The sequence below is a fragment of the Oncorhynchus masou genome, chromosome 13 (genome assembly GCF_036934945.1).
Source record: "Oncorhynchus masou masou isolate Uvic2021 chromosome 13, UVic_Omas_1.1, whole genome shotgun sequence".
NCBI classification, from domain to species: Eukaryota; Metazoa; Chordata; class Actinopteri; order Salmoniformes; family Salmonidae; genus Oncorhynchus; species Oncorhynchus masou.
The window spans coordinates 85,624,188-85,642,386 of record NC_088224.1 but is presented as its reverse complement, the minus strand read 5'-3'; the positions used below and the strand labels follow the sequence as shown (position 1 = coordinate 85,642,386).

The following is an 18,199-nucleotide window of genomic DNA, read 5'->3' as shown; positions in this document are numbered from 1 at the left end:
CCTAAAAATTGTCAAAGACTTCAGCCACCCTAGTCATTGAATGTTTTCTCTGCTACCACATGGCAAGCGGTAACAGAGCGCCAAGTCTAGGACCAAAAGGCTTCTTAACAGCTTCTACCCCCAAGCCATAAGACTGCTGAACAGCTAATGGCTACCCGGACTATTTGCATTGCCCCCCCTCCCCCTCTTTTACATTGCTGAAACTCTGTTCATGATCTATGCATAGTCACTTTAACTCTACCTACATGTACATATTACCTCAATTACCTCGACGAACAGGTGCCCTGTCACATTGATTGGCTCTGTTGCGGTACCCCCTGTATATAGCCTCCACATTGGCTCTGTACCAGTACCGCCTGTATATAGCCTCCACATTGGCTCTGTACCGGTACCCCCTGTATATAGCCTCCACATTGGCTCTGTACTGGTACCCCCTGTATATAGCCTCCACATTGACTCTGTACCGGTACCCCTTGTATATAGCCTCCACATTGACTCTGTATTGGTACCACCTGTATATAGTCTCCACATTGACTCTGTATTGGTACCCCCTGTATATAGTCTCCACATTGACTCTGTACTGGTACCGCCTGTATATAGTCTCCACATTGACTCTGTATTGGTACCCCCTGTATATAGCCTCCACATTGACTCTGTACCGGTACCCCCTGTATATAGCCTCCACATTGACTCTGTACCGGTACCCCCTGTATATAGCCTCCACATTGACTCTGTACTGGTAGACCCTGTATATAGCCTCCACATTGACTCTGTACTGGTAGACCCTGTATATAGCCTCCACATTGACTCTGTACTGGTACCCCCTGCATATATCCTCCACATTGACTCTGTACCGATACCCCCTGTATATAGCCTCCACATTGACTCTGTACCGGTACCCCCTGTATATAGCCTCCACATTGACTCTGTACCGGTACCCCCTGTATATAGCCTCCACATTGACTCTGTACTGGTACCCCCTGTATATAGCCTCCACATTGACTCTGTACCGGTACCCCTGTATATAGCCTCCACATTGACTCTGTACCGGTACCCCCTGTATATAGCCTCCACATTGACTCTGTACCGGTACCCCCTGTATATAGCCTCCACATTGACTCTGTACCGTTACCCCCTGTATATAGCCTCCACATTGACTCTGTATCGTTACCCCCTGTATATAGCCTCCACATTGGCTCTGTACCGGTACCCCCTGTATATAGCCTCCACATTGACTCTGTACCGGTACCCCCTGTATATAGCCTCCACATTGACTCTGTACCGGTACCCCCTGTATATAGCCTCCACATTGACTCTGTACCGGTACCCCCTGTATATAGTCTCCACATTGACTCTGTACCGGTACCCCCTGTATATAGCCTCCACATTGACTCTGTACCGGTAGACCCTGTATATAGCCTCCACATTGACTCTGTACAGGTAGACCCTGTATATAGCCTCCACATTGACTCTGTACTGGTAGACCCTGTATATAGCCTCCACATTGACTCTGTACTGGTAGACCCTGTATATAGCCTCCACATTGACTCTGTACTGGTACCCCCTGCATATAGCCTCCACATTGACTCTGTACCGATACCCCCTGTATATAGCCTCCACATTGACTCTGTACTGGTACCCCCTGTATATAGCCTCCACATTGACTCTGTACCGGTACCCCCTGTATATAGTCTCCACATTGACTCTGTACCGGTACCCCCTGTATATAGCCTCCACATTGACTCTGTACTGGTACCGCCTGTATATAGTCTCCACATTGACTCTGTACTGGTAGACCCTGTATATAGCCTCCACATTGACTCTGTACAGGTACCCCCTGCATATAGCCTCCACATTGACTCTGTACCGATACCCCCTATATATAGCCTCCACATTGACTCTGTACAGGTAGACCCTGTATATAGCCTCCACATTGACTCTGTACTGGTAGACCCTGTATATAGCCTCCACATTGACTCTGTACTGGTACCCCCTGCATATAGCCTCCACATTGACTCTATACCGATACCCCCTGTATATAACCTCCACATTGACTCTGTACTGGTACCCCCTGTATATAGCCTCCACATTGACTCTGTACCGGTACCCCCTGTATATAGCCTCCACATTGACTCTGTACCGGTAGACCCTGTATATAGCCTCCACATTGACTCTGTACAGGTAGACCCTGTATATAGCCTCCACATTGACTCTGTACAGGTAGACCCTGTATATAGCCTCCACATTGACTCTGTACTGGTAGACCCTGTATATAGCCTCCACATTGACTCTGTACTGGTACCCCCTGCATATAGCCTCCACATTGACTCTATACCGATACCCCCTGTATATAACCTCCACATTGACTCTGTACTGGTACCCCCTGTATATAGCCTCCACATTGACTCTGTACCGGTACCCCCTGTATATAGCCTCCACATTGACTCTGTACCGGTAGACCCTGTATATAGCCTCCACATTGACTCTGTACAGGTAGACCCTGTATATAGCCTCCACATTGACTCTGTACTGGTAGACCCTGTATATAGCCTCCACATTGACTCTGTACTGGTAGACCCTGTATATAGCCTCCACATTGACTCTGTACTGGTACCCCCTGTATATAGCCTCCACATTGACTCTGTACCGGTACCCCCTGTATATAGCCTCCACATTGACTCTGTACTGGTACCCCCTGTATATAGCCTCCACATTGACTCTGTACCGGTAGACCCTGTATATAGCCTCCACATTGACTCTGTACTGGTACCGCCTGTATATAGTCTCCACATTGACTCTGTACTGGTAGACCCTGTATACAGTCTCCACATTGACTCTGTACTGGTACCGCCTGTATATAGTCTCCACATTGACTCTGTACTGGTATCCCCTGTATATAGACTCTGTACCGGTACCCCCTGTATATAGCCTCCATATTGACTCTGTACTGGTACCCCCTGTATATAGCCTCCACATTGACTCTGTACTGGTAGACCCTGTATATAGCCTCCACATTGACTCTGTACTGGTACCCCCTGTATATAGCCTCCACATTGACTCTGTACTGGTAGACCCTGTATATAGCCTCCACATTGACTCTGTACTGGTAGACCCTGTATATAGTCTCCACATTGACTCTGTACTGGTACCCCCTGTATATAGCCTCCACATTGACTCTGTATTGGTAGACCCTGTATATAGTCTCCACATTGACTCTGTACTGGTACCCCCTGTATATAGCCTCCACATTGACTCTGTACTGGTAGACCCTGTATATAGTCTCCACATTGACTCTGTACTGGTAGACCCTGTATATAGTCTCCACATTGACTCTGTATTGGTACCCCCTGTATATAGCCTCCACATTGACTCTGTACCGGTAGACCCTGTATATAGCCTCCACATTGACTCTGTACTAGTACCCCCTGTATATAGCCTCCACATTGACTCTGTACTGGTAGACCCTGTATATAGCCTCCACATTGACTCTGTACTGGTAGACCCTGTATATAGTCTCCACATTGACTCTGTATTGGTACCCCCTGTATATAGCCTCCACATTGACTCTGTATTGGTAGACCCTGTATATAGTCTCCACATTGACTCTGTACTGGTACCCCCTGTATATAGCCTCCACATTGACTCTGTATTGGTACCCCCTGTATATAGTCTCCACATTGACTCTGTATTGGTACCCCCTGTATATAGCCTCCACATTGACTCTGTATTGGTAGACCCTGTATATAGCCTCCACATTGACTCTGTATTGGTAGACCCTGTATATAGTCTCCACATTGACTCTGTACTGGTACCCCCTGTATATAGCCTCCACATTGACTCTGTATTGGTACCCTCTGTATACAGTCTCCACATTGACTCTGTATTGGTACCCCCTGTATATAGCCTCCACATTGACTCTGTATTGGTAGACCCTGTATATAGCCTCCACATTGACTCTGTACTGGTACCCCCTGTATATAGTCTCCACATTGACTCTGTATTGGTACCCCCTGTATATAGCCTCCACATTGACTCTGTATTGGTAGACCCTGTATATAGCCTCCACATTGACTCTGTATTGGTAGACCCTGTATATAGTCACGCTACTGTTATTTTACTGCTGCTCTTTCATTATTTGTTACTTTTATTTTTTTACTTATATTTTTTACTTAACACTTTTCTTAAAACTGCATTGTTGGTTAAGGGCTTGTTAAGTAAACATTTCACGGTAAGGTCTACCTACACCTGTTGTATTGGGTGCATATGACACATACAATTTTACTTGGTATGTTAGCTAGTTACCTAACGTTAGTTGGCTACTAACACATCAAACTTGCCAGGCAGTATATTAAGTGTCTGCTATCTAACTAACTACCCAAGGAAGAAGAAGAACAAAGCAAGAACTGTGGTCAGGAAAAGAAGAACCTCAAGAGGAAGAAGCTGCTTCATAAGTGGGATGCACTGTTGAGCGCGACATCCCGAGGAGTTTGTGCTGATTGTACGGAGATTGTGACAGCCGGTTAAATGGCGTCCCTTGAGAAGGCAAGAACAAGATGTATGTCAGGAGAAGTACAGTATATTAGGAATACAGAGGAGGAATGGGGGGGGGGGGGGGGGAGAGAGTGAGCTTTAGTCAGTTGAAAATGGTGGGGAAAAGGGAGATGGTTTGTTGAAGAAGAATGGTACAAAGTGTAAGCAGAGTGAGCTGAAGACCGGAGGAGAAATGGAAGTGAATGATGTGGAAGTATTGGAGGTGGTAGGTGTGATGAAGTTCTCGGGAGCCCGAGGCTTGCACCAGGGGTCAGGATAAAGATGAGTCTATGACAGTAGGAGTGAAGTTTTTGGACCCTTGCCTTTTGACTGACCTATTTGTGGTTTCTAGGTGGATGAAAACAAGAGTTGGCTGCTGTGGAATCAGTGAGGGTAACCAGAAGTGGTCTTGTGATAATTGTTTGAATATATAAGTTAGCCCATATGAGCTTTTGTGCAGAATACATTATGTTGTGACAAGTGTCAAGTTTATGGGCATGTTGCAGTAATGTGTTGGAGGGAGGATCCTAGGTGTGGGAAGTGTGCAGAAGGGCATGAGACAAAGGAATGTGTAGCATTGGGGAAAGTAGTGGTATGTGTTCATTGTAGGGGTGCCCATGGGCCTGGGAATCATACATGTTGTGTGCGAGAGAGGCAGGTTGAACTTGTCTTCAAAATGAGTTACTTCCAAACGAATATTGTTATACTCACTTTAAAGCTGAAGTTGTAGTTCTAGAGGCGGTGTAATTTTGCGAGCCTGAAAAGCCCATCAACGTTCAATGTTTGCCTGCTGCTGGCCCCTCGCTCCCCCCAGTCCCCCATCCCTCCCTCTCTCGGCATCCCCATCCCCCATTCCGCGGTGTTCCCAACGCCGCTGCAAGCTCGAAATCGCTGTAGTGAGAAGCTAGAGCACCGACACCGTTTACATTGCCAGTGCCAGCGAGTTTGAAGATACCTGAACAAAATAAGGAATTTAGAGAGCAACATTTGTCAATCAGACATTGGTAAGGATCACCCGCTAAATATTGTTGTTGTGTCATCTATACTCTTTCCCCCTTTTCCCGTCAATTGTCCGACACGGATATGGCATGGTACTCGGAAAATACAATGATGATGGAGGATAGCTAGCATTAGCGAGCTAGCTAGCCTAGTTGGTGGACAAAAATAACATTTCAGTGATGGACTTGATAGCTTGGTGTGACGAAATGTAATGCATTTCCTCCATCGCTTGAGATAAAATAGCTAGTCAATCTAGTTATCGATTGACAGATTGTACGAGAAGGGACAGTGTGTGACTGATGCAACTATGTTAGTAAACGTGATGGGATACAGTATGATGGCGTTGGAATTGTCTAGTGCCTTGCTAGTTTTCAATAACTAGTCACGCATTTTTCATTCCACGCAGCGCAGTAAAGAGCAGAGTGGTTTTTCAAAATGGTGTCTAAAGCTTATGTGTCCATTTTTGTCAAACCATCTCTGTTCTGTTTAATAATGTTGGAATGTAACTCGCTAAAACCATTGCCGTGGATGTTTTTTTGAGCTAAATCACTTTCCCAAAGCGCTTTGTCAAAAATGAAATGTAATTTTTGTTTGCCGTTCTCAAACCAGCAATAACCGAAGTGGCCATTGCGTTGTTCTCATTTAACCTGGTGTTGTTGAGATTTAACAAGGCAATCAGCAATTTCAGATGCGTGTTAAAAGAGAATCGTGAACAGCCCGAATCCTTTCTGGATTATTGTATTGATGTGAGCCTAATCTGCGAATTTCGGATTATCCGGTTTATAATAGGGATTTATCGCTGGTTTTGTGACTACTGGCTGGCGTTATAACCCGTGTGGGAATTTGTGCAATCAATCACGACATTCATAATAATTAGGACATGTAAATGTTGTCTATATATGGTTTAATAACTATGCCGTGTTATAACGTTATTACTTATCACGGAAATTAATTCATGGCCAAGCAGTATTGACAACACAGGCGTCTAGCTATCGCAAAGTAAGTGGGACAATTAATGTCATTGTGCCTTTTATTCATAACTGCATACCTCGACACAAAGTAAAGACCCTGTATTAACAGCCATTAAAATATTCGCTACAGAGAAAGGAACGGAACTCAAACTACAATGATTTAACCCGATAAAGCCTGAAACCACGTGTAGGCCTACCTTTGTGTGCTTGAGTTATAAACTGTTGTATGCTTGAATGGTAAACAGCTCAAACAATGCAGCCATAAAACTGTCACAGGGAGGCAGAAAGATAAGGGCCTACAGGACTGCGGACGGGAATAGACTGCACTGCTTTCTGATCGTTCTGCTTGTGAATAGGACCAGTGGATCAGTACAGGCCATTTACTCTCAATTCAGGAGGAATCGTCCCATCAGAGGCAGCATTATTACTTAGTCCTCTTTGTGTATTGAATGAATGCTCAGCTGTCAAGGACTGAAAGATGTGTATTTGAAGAGCTTTCTGACTTCAGAACATTATTGTTGATGTCTTGTTTTGATCTCTAGGGTTGTGTGTTTTGATATTAGAGTGGCAGGTCGATTTTGAAATAGGCTAAATCGTCAATATCTGTAGAAATGATTTGACAGAAGTGTTAACAGAATGTTCATTCCAGTTTATCTCAATTAAGTCCTTTGACTGCTTGTTAATCTTTAGGTGAAACGATGCTGTCATTGGGTGTCAGTGTCCTCAGCATCATTTGTTGTAGTGCAAGATTAGTGTGCTTCTTGACTCGTTGTTTGTGTGTGTGTGTGTGTGTGTGTGTGTTAAACATCTCTCGCTGTGTGTGTGTGTGTGCCAGGATCAAACAATCCTGTGTGTCTTTCTGTTCTCGTGGCAGAGGTGCCAGAGTAGAAGCTGGGCCACGAGTGCATTTCTCTGTGGTCTCACTCTCAACTATCTGTGTGTGTGGCCCTAGTTCTGACCCAGGATCATTTGTTTCCTGTGTTATTCCTTTTACACCTGGAAATAAACCCACGGCTAGTCCAGTCAGGTGTCACAACGTGTACTGGCCCACCTCTCTGCCTTGTTATCTCTTGCCCTACCTGACAGTGCTGCTTCTTCTTGGTGACAATCACTCATCGGCCTGTGTAGTATCTGCCAAATCAGAGTTTTAATAAAAAAGGCCTCTATGTCCTCTTACCTTGAGAGTAGAGGTCGACCGATTTAATCGGAATGGCCGATTTAATTAGGGTCGATTTCAAGTTTTCATAACAATTATTTTTTTATATACCATTATTTAACTTGGCAAGTCAGTTAAGAACACATTCTTATTTTCAATGATGGCCTAGGAACGGTGGGTTAACTGCCTTGTTCAGGGGCAGATTTTCACCTTGTCAGCTCAGGGGTTCTAATCTTGCAACCTTACAGTTAAGTAGTCCAACGCTATAACCACATGCACTCCACGAGGAGCCTGCCTGTTACGCGAATGCAGTAGAAGCCAAGGTAAGTTGCTAGCTAGCATTAAACTTATCTTAGAAAAAACAATCAATCATAATCACTAGTTATAACTACTAATCCAGGTTAGCAGGCAATATTAACCAGGTGAAATTGTGTCATTTCTCTTGCGTTCATTGCACGCAGAGTCAGGGTATATGCAACCGTTTGGGCTGCCTGTCTCATTGCGAACTAATTTGCCAGAATTGTACGTAATTATTACATAACATTGAAGGTTGTGCAATGTAACAAGAATATTTAGACTTATGGATGCCACCCGTTAGATAAAATACCGAACGGTTCTGTATTTCACTGAAATAATAAACGTTTTGTTTTCGAAATGGAGCAGTCTGACTGAGCAGCAGCAGGCTCGTAATCATTCATTCAAACCGCACTTGCGTTTTGCCAGCAGCTCTTCAGCTCTTCATAAGCACAGCGCTGTTTATGACTTCAAGCCTATCAACCTAATGGCTGGTGTAACCAATGTGAAATGGCTAGCTAGTTAGCTGTGTGTGCGCTAATACTGTTTCAAACGTCACTCGCTCTGAGACTTGGAGTAGTTATTCCCCTTGCACTGCTTTTGTGGAGCGATGGGTAACGCTGCTTCGAGTGTGGCTGTTGTCGATGTGTTCCTGGTTCGAGCCCAGGTAGGGGCGAGGAGAGGGACGGAAGCTATACTGTTACACCGGCAATACTAAAGTGCCTATAAGAACATCCAATAGTCAAAGGTATATGAAATACAAAATGGTAGAGATATAGTCCTATAAATACTATAATAACTACAACCTAAAACCTCTTACCTTGGAATATTGAAGTCTCATGTTAAAAAGAACCACCAACTTTCATATGTTCTCATGTTCTGAGCACGGAACTTAAACTTTTGCTTTTTTACATGGCACATATTGCACTTATACTTTCTTCTCCAACACTTTGTTTTTGCATTATTTAAACCAAATTGAACATGTTTCATTATTTATTTGAGGCTAAATTGATTTTATTGATGTATTATATTAAGTTAAAATAAGTGTTCATTCAGTATTGTTGTAATTGTCATTATTACAAATAAATAAATAAAAATCGGCCGATTAATCGGTATCGGCTTTTTTGGTCCTCCAATAATCGGTATCGAAAAATGATAATTGGTCAACCTCTACTCGTGAGAGGTCAGTTCTGGCCTACACCATATTCTCTGTAGTATCCCCAAAAGGTGAGCTTGTCCGATCAGACGGACAGAAGTGCTGAAGTCCAAGGCCAGGTCTGTGAGTCAGTCATGCTGTCCAGCCATGCTGTGACCAGTTGGCTTGTCGTCTGTTTAGTCTGCTCTCTGAGACACTACTACAGAGCGGTGTGTGTCTAGGGACTCCCTCTCTTTTCTCTGGTAACACCAACTACATCCTGGTACATCCCTTAGGAAAATGTGGCGCTGGACAACATGATGAGAAGATTTTTAATTTACCGGCCATTTGAGAAATGCACCAGACACATATTCATTAGTGCATCCACCCACAGTGATCACAATCACAGAATTCACATGTAGATTATGGTAATTAATCTGAACAAAAACATGCAACACCTGTAATGAAGCAGCCAATGAAACAGCATTTTCAAACATTTGCCTAAATGTAATTGGCAGGGAAAGGGGAAAACAGCATTCTAAACAGCATGGTAGATGTTAGAGAAAGATGGTAGATCTAAAGATGCAACAACTAGGATGGGTTGCTCATTTGGTAGGGCTGACCCCATGTAGTTGACGGGTCGAATGACTGGGCGATAGGCGGTTGGTCGACCAGTCACTTTTTAGTTGAGCAGTTGCAACAACAAAAAATGTTATACAAAATGTATGGCACATGTCTTGATTGATGCCTGTCATGAGTGATGCCTGTCTCAGTGGACTAGTCCATTGTGGAGACCATGGGGGTGGTTCACCAGTAGTAGATTTACTGTTAATTCACATAATTTCTCATCGACAATGTTTGTTTGGTTACTGTAATTTATGTTGATGCATTCAATATATTATTATTAATCTTTTACAGTTTTCATTGTCAGAGTGGATATGTTGTTTGCAGAGTGCACAACCTAGATACAATGCTATTTTATAGCAAATAAATTGACAACATACTTACAGCATTCTCATAGGGAACAAGCACAGCACTGAGAGAAGTTGATAATACAAATATTGTGGTGGCTGTTTTGTTAGACTTCAGTGTGGCTTTTGACATTATCGATCATAGTCTGCTGCTGGAATAACTTGTGTTATGGCTTTACACCACCTGCTATACCGTGGATAAAGAGCTACCTGTCTAACAGAACACAGAGGGGCCTTCCTAGTGGCACAGTGGTCTAAGGCACTGCATCGCAGTGCTAGAGGCTTCTCTACAGATCTGGGTTTGAGGGTTTGGCCCAGCATCGTCCGGGTTAGGGGAGGGTTTGGCGCAGCATCGTTTGGGTTAGGGGAGGGTTTGGCGCAGCATCGTTTGGGTTAGGGGAGGGTTTGGCCCAGCATCGTCCGGGTTAGGGGAGGGTTTGGCGCAGCATCGTTTGGGTTAGGGGAGGGTTTGGCCAGCCGGGATGTCCTTGTGCGCTCTAGTGATTCCTTGTGGTTGGCCGGGCGCATGCACGATGACTTCGGTCGCCAGTTGTACGGTGTTGCAAGTTCAATTCAGGGTAGCCTAGTGGTTAGAGCGTTCAAACCCCCGAGCTGACAAGGTACAAATCTGTCATTCTGCCTACAAATCAGTCATTGTAGCCGACAGTCATTGTAATTGTAGCCGACAGTCATTGTAGCATACAGTCATTGTAGCCTACAGTCATTGTCATTGTAGCCTACAGTCATTGTAGCCGACAGTCATTGTAATTGTAGCCAACAGTCATTGTAGCCGACAGTCATTGTAGCCGACAGTCATTGTAGCCGACAGTCATTGTAGCCGACAGTCATTGTAGCAGACAGTCATTGTAGCAGACAGTCATTGTAGCAGACAGTCATTGTAGCCGACAGTCATTGTAGCCTACAGTCATTGTAGCCTACAGTCATTGTAATTGTTGCCTACAGTCATTGTAGCCTACAGTCATTGTAGCCTACAGTCATTGTAATTGTAGCCTACAGTCATTGTAGCCTGCAGTCAATGTAGCCTACAGTCATTGTAATTGTAGCCTACAGTCATTGTAATTGTAGCCTACAGTCATTGTAGCCTACAGTCATTGTAATTGTAGCCTACAGTCATTGTAGCCTACAGTCATTGTAGCCTACAGTCATTGTAATTGTAGCCGACAGTCATTGTAGCCTACAGTCATTGTAATTGTAGCCGACAGTCATTGTAGCCTACAGTCATTCTACAATCTCGGAGTGGAAACGTTGTTTGCCGAGTTCACAACCTGCTACACTTGCGACAACGTGAGTTTTGGTTTATTTCATACCACGAGTTGTCCATTGTCTCATTGTCTTTTGTTTGTAGAGCTCCATATGAGCATGGGTCTGGTTTCTCTGTCTGGTTAATGATGAATAATGAGTGCATGCCCCGGAGCACGGGTAGCCGACCTGGCCTGCTGCTCACAAATGTAGGAAAGTGCCCATTTTGGGATGTTTTGATTTCTGATTGGCTTAGTCACCACATCCACCACTAATAAGCTGAGCTTCTCACTCATTATTTCTTCACCTCACAAAGTCTGCTTTTTTTAACATCCATTGCGAATTACCTCCTAATAGGTCCTCACCGTAGGCCTATTTCTGAGTACCATGCGCTCATTTATGCTATTTAGTCCGCCAATGGGCGGCAGGGTAGCCTAGTGGTTAGAGCGTTGGACTTGTAACCGAAAGGTTGTGAGATAGAATCCCCGAGCTGACAAGGTAAAAAATCTGTCGTTCTGCCCCTGAACAAGGCAGTTAACCCACCGTTTCTAGGCCGTCATTGAAAATAGAAAATAAGAACTTGTTCTTAACTGACTTGCCTACTAAAATAGAATGTGATTAGGGTGTATCAATGCGTCCATATGGCAGAGGCTGGTGCTTTAGTTGATTGTTAGGTTTTATATTTTTATCATTTAATTAAGATTTTTAGGATTAACCACATGACACTGATTTTGAGGATCGAAAAACCTTATTATTGAAATAAAATGGTTCCACAAAAATGCACATATGAAAATCATAACTGACACGCAGACTGGTAGAAATGGTAGGATAAATTCTTTATATAATAATTGCCTTACACCTTTCTATGGTCGGATTTTCAAACAATGAAGTATGTTTTGAAAATGCATACAGCCTCCAGCTCATATTATGAAGTGGTTGGTGAAACGCTGATGGCCGACCGAATGTTGTTTTTCCTCCCGGACCGGATACAATTTATCGAATGTTCATTTTTATTTAACGGCCGGCAATTACCGCCTAACGGAATCCCTGAATCAGGACACCCCGTAAGCTTAAAAAATATGAATATTGATGTTTGTCTAGACCCCTTTTTTTAAAGAACCAAGAGTTCATATTTGATTCACATGCTTCTGTCTCACCCTCATTCATGTTCCCTGGGGGAGCCATGTTGGCTCCCAGTATTTTTTTTAGCAGGCCCACAGGCCCAGCCCTGGGCTGGTCTAAGTGGAAGCCATCTCGTGGCCTGTTTGATTTATAATTGATTAGTGCAGCTCCATGTCATCTTCTTTAGCTGTTCTTCCCAGAATATGACAGCTTCAGGCTCCCTGCTTTTCCAAACAGGAATAAATTAGCTCACCTCTTGAATCAAACCAAATCCAAGTTTATTGGTTGTGTACACACATTTGCAGATGTTATCACAGGTGTAGCAGCGAAAGGCTTGTTTCTAACTGTACCCTAGCAATACAAAACAATATGCACATCATCCAAAAAGGAAGTAAAAATAAGGAAATTAAGAAATATCGGACACGGGCAGAGTCCGGAATATATATATATAATACACAAACCTTAACCCCGAAGTGTGTTTTTTTTCTTCTTCCGGTGGTATCTGTTAGCATGTAGCTATGCACATTACCAGGCTAGGAACTGCTGCTCTCTCTGTTATTGTTGTTCCCCGAGGGCCCCCGCACAGCTGAGTCTGGGATCAGGTGTGTTACACTTAATCGTGACCCCCTCGTATGTCCAATCATGTGGTTCTGTGACATGGTAGTTGTGTGAATTAGAGCTCTGACACAAAGAAAGGTGTCGATCACACAGGATGCCTGTAGGAATTTAAAGATCATCTTTTTCTGTGTTTGTTCAGTTTGATTGTCCTGTGAAGAATAGTCTTTACAAATGGAGGTAGTGGTCTGCTGAATGGAAGGCTTAGGGGAAGAATGGGCTTTTCACAACCAAGGGACCAAAAACACTCAACATCAACCATTTTAAAACTAAGGGCTGTTTGATGAAGACACTCCCATTTCCCTTGCCCCAGACACACACACACACTCCAGAGTCGCACCCAGCCTAAAATATGCTTGTGTGACCATCGTTGAACAACATGACCAACGATAGTCACACAAGCATATTTCAGGCGGGATGTGACTCTGGAATCCAGTTTAGCCTCTGAGAGGTCCATGGATTTACCGATCCGAGACCCTTTCACAGGTCTTCCTGCTGCTGGTGCTGTGACACACACACACACTCATACTCTGACACACACACACACTCATACTCTGACACACACACACTCATAGGTTTCTGTGGAGAAGTGAGAGGAGAGGAGAGGTGGAGGTAGGTTTCTGTGGAGAAGTGAGAGGAGAGGTGGAGGTAGGTTTCTGTGGAGAAGTGAGAGGAGAGGAGAGGTGGAGGTAGGTTTCTGTGGAGAAGTGAGAGGAGAGGTGGAGGTAGGTTTCTGTGGAGAAGTGAGAGGAGAGGTGGAGGTAGGTTTCTGTGGAGAAGTGAGAGGAGAGGTGGAGGTAGGTTTCTGTGGAGAAGTGAGAGGAGAGGTGGAGGTAGGTTTCTGTGGAGAAGTGAGAGGAGAGGTGGAGGTAGGTTTCTGTGGAGAAGTGAGAGGAGAGGTGGAGGTAGGTTTCTGTGGAGAAGTGAGAGGAGAGGAGAGGAGAGGTGGAGGTAGGTTTCTGTGGAGAAGTGAGAGGAGAGGTGGAGGTAGGTTTCTGTGGAGAAGTGAGAGGAGAGGTGGAGGTAGGTTTCTGTGGAGAAGTGAGAGGAGAGGTGGAGGTAGGTTTCTGTGGGGAAGTGAGAGGAGAGGTGGAGGTAGGTTTCTGTGGAGAAGTGAGAGGAGAGGTGGAGGTAGGTTTCTGTGGAGAAGTGAGAGGAGAGGTGGAGGTAGGTTTCTGTGGAGAGGAGAGGTGGAGGTAGGTTTCTGTGGAGAAGTGAGAGGAGAGGTGGAGGTAGGTTTCTGTGGAGAAGTGAGAGGAGAGGTGGAGGTAGGTTTCTGTGGAGAAGTGAGAGGAGAGGTGGAGGTAGGTTTCTGTGGAGAAGTGAGAGGAGAGGTGGAGGGAGGGAGAGGATGACTAAGTAAGAGGATGGTAGACGGAGAGAAAGGAGGTGGTGGAGGGAGGGAGAGGATGGTAGACAGAAAGAGAGAAGGAGAAAGGAGGTGATGGTAGAATTATGGGTAGACGTTTCACTCCATTTTACAAGAGCTTTTCCCCTGTTTCCTGACTAATGAATCTCTGGCCAATTAATGAACAATAAACTATCAATTAGTCTAACTACCAGAGAGAAAATGAAAAAAAAAACACCCTATTTGAGTGGCAACAGTAATGATAGCAGACTATCTGTGTGTATGTATGTGGAGGTGTATTAGTGGTATCACAGTGGTTGGTTCCCACTGTGTTATTGAATTAGAAACACTGCAATTAGATTGTACTGACGACCTCCTCTATCAAGTGTGAGCCAGCCATCACCATGGATACGGGGGAGGGGGGGGGGCAAACGGGAAGGAGAGAAACCGAAAGAGAGTATGGAAGGGATAAACAGAGGGCGGAATATATCTGATTGATTGAGGTTGAGTGGGTTCCAATCAGTGACTCAGCCACGCCATCTCTCTTCTTCACTTCCAGTCTCACTCCTTCAATTCCAATCAATGACACTTAGCACGGAACCTGGGTTCTAGAGAACCAGACGGTGGGCAGGTTCAAGCCCAACATTAAAATGCACGAGTCAACTAATTGTGTGTGTGTGTGTGTGTCAGCGGCTGCCTCTAAACCTGTCCTTTAGCCAGCGGTAGCTCGTTAACCAGCGGGACTACACAGTGGAACACACAGGGTTTCCACCGAGTGACACAGACTCTTCTGGCCTGCTATGCTGCTACAGTGTTCCTCTCAGCAGTCAGCAGATGAATCATTTACACCTGGCCTTGTTTTTTCTCTCTCCCTCTCTCAATTTAAGGGGCTATGTTGGCATGGGAAACACATGTTTACATTAAATAGATAATAAACAAAAGTGAAATAAGCAATACAAATTTAACCGTAAACATTTTTTTTATAAAAATGCGATAATTTATAATGACATGGCCTGTGTCTCATAATGTGCCTGCATTCCGTACAGAACCAGGCTGGTAATGTCTAGCCATCTCTTAAATTACCATGCCCTTGTGTTCTCATATTGATTTGGATAGATTTACTGTAATTGCAAATAATTTATTTATTTATTTTAAATTTTATTTCAGATTTCAAAGTGCCATGTATTATTTTCTGAGAAATCCTCGAGAGGGCACAATTTTTTTTAAACGTAACTTTTTAAATGTATTTCACCGTTATTTAACCAGGTAGGCTAGTTGATGACAAGTTCTCATTTACAACTGCGACCTGGCCAAGATAAAGCAAAGCAGTGCGACACAAACAACAACACATGGAATAAACAAACATAGTCAATAATACAATAGAAAAAGTCTATATACAATGTGTGCAAATGGGGTGAGATATGGGAGGTAAGGCAATAAATAGGCCATAGTGGCGAAGTAATTACAAATATAGCAATTAAACACTGGAGTGATAGATGTGCAGAAGATGAGTGTGCAAGTAGAGATACTGGGGTGCAAAGGAGCAAGATAAATAACAGTATGTGGAGGAGGTAGTTGGATGGGCTATTTACAGATGAGCTATGTACAGGTGCAGTGATCTGTGAGCTGCTCTGACAGCTGGTGCTTAAACTAGTGAGGGAGATATGAGTCTCCAGCTTCAGTGATTTTTGCAGTTCGTTCCAGTCATTGGCAGCAGAGAACTGGAAGGAAAGGTGGCCGAACGAGGAATTGGCTTTGGGGGTGACCAGTGAAATATACCTGCTGGAGCACGTGCTATGGGTTGGTGCTGCTATGGTGACCAGTGAACTGAGATAAGGTGTGGCTTTACCTAGCAGAGACTTGTTGATGACCTGGAGCCAGTGGGTTTGGCGACGAATATGAAGCGAGGGCCAGCCAACGAGAGCATACAGGTCGCAGTGGTGGGTAGTATATGGGGCTTTGGTGACAAAACGGATGTAGATTGTTGGAGGCTATTTTGTAAATGACATTGCTGAAGTCAAGGATCGGTAGGATGGTCAGTTTTATGAGGGTATGTTTTAGAGGTCGACCGATTTGATTTTTCAATGCCGATACTGATTATTGGAGGACCAAAAAAAGCTGATACCGATTAATCGACCGATTTAAAAAAAAAAAAAAAAAAATTTAAAATAATAATAATATAAAAAAATAAAATAATAAAAATAAAAATAAATGTAATAATAATAAAATAAACAAAAAAATGTAATAATGACAATTACAACAATACTGAATGAATACTTTTTTTGAACTTAATACATCAATAAAAATCAATTTAGCCTCAAATAAATAATGAATCATGTTCAATTTGGTTTAAATAATGCAAAAACAAAGTGTTGGAGAAGAAAGTAAAAGTGCAATATGTGCCATGTAAAAAAAGCTAACGTTTCAGTTCCTTGCTTAGAACATGAGAACATATGAATTTTGGTGGTTCTTTTTAACATGAGACTTCAATATTCCAAGGTAAGAGGTTTTAGGTTGTAGTTATTATAGGAATTACAGGATACCCGGGCCAGGTCGTTTGGAAAGTCCTGCTCGCTGAAGTGTTTTAGGGAGCGTTTGACAGTGATGAGGGGTGGTCGTTTGACCGCCAACCCATTACGGACACAGGCAATGAGGCAATGATTGCTGAGATCTTGGTTGAAGACAGCAGAGGTGTATTTGGAGGGCAGGTTGGTTAGGATGATATCTATGATGGTGCCCATGTTTACAGATTTTGGGTTGTACCTGGTAGGTTCATTGATCATTTGTGTGAGATTGGAGACATTAAGCTTGATACCAAAAGAATACCACAAAAAGAAGAAAACAATTACGAGGAGAAGGACTATTATTTTTCCCCAGTATTTAAGTTTCTGTTTTCGAAAAGACACTTAATAGAACATCCAATTCTGTTGTCCACAACAACGCTTAAACCACATCAAGGGACCTTTGTTTGAGAAAATCTGAGACAGTTACCTTTTAATTCCGATGCACACCAGCCAGACAGTTGTGTTTGGCTAGCTGTGTTTCTGCAGCTCGCTTGTGATGGAGGTTTCAAAACAAATGGCCACTGGATTGATGTAAATAATCATGGGTCTGCCAGGTAGGCATAGGCTACTTTGTAGTTCCCTTTTCATTGCACTTCATCTGTCTGAAAATGGTAATTCCATCATTTGCATCACTAACGTCTACACAAAGTAGTAGATAGTAGTTGAAAAGGGCCGTCCCCATTTAGTCTATTGTTTGGTCAATAGGCTGTTGGTCGAGAATTGGCACATATATAAAAAGAAATGTGGCACACAAGACACCGGTCTGATTCATGCCTGTCTCCGTGGAGACCGCGAGGATGGCTCACCAGTAGTAGATTTACTGTTAATTGCCATCCTTTTTAATGTACAATGTTTATTTGGTTTCAGTCATTTCTGTTAATGCATTCAATATTATTATTCCAGTCTCCCCGTTTTCATTGTCTGAGTGGACACTTTGTTTGCAGATTGCACAACCTAAGCTGTTATTGTTATATAAAACATTTTTTACCCTTTTTTCTCCCCAATTTCAATCTTGTCTCATAGCTGCAACTCACCAACGGGCTCAGGAGGCGAAGGTCAATTCATGCGTCCTCCGAAACATGTCCTGCCAAACCGCACTTTTTAACACCTGGCCGCTTAACCCAAAAGCCAGCTGCACCAATGTGTCAGAGGAAACGCCATTCAACTGACAACCGAGGTCAGCCTGCAGGCGCTCAGCCCGCCACAAGGAGTCGCAAGAGCGCGATGAGCCAAG

General features: G+C 43.7%; 1 protein-coding gene across 3 annotated transcripts in view; it reads left to right on the top strand.

Moving 5' to 3' along the window:
- The first annotated feature begins 5,393 nt into the window (after positions 1 to 5,393).
- LOC135553170 (protein FAM168A-like) overlaps positions 5,394 to 18,199 on the top strand; it is a 60,104-nt gene continuing 47,298 nt past the window's right edge. For all 3 annotated transcript variants that reach the window (XM_064985334.1, XM_064985333.1, XM_064985332.1), the window contains exon 1: positions 5,394 to 5,534. The gene's annotated coding sequence lies outside the window, so the exon portion shown is untranslated. The remainder of the gene's footprint in view (positions 5,535 to 18,199) is intronic.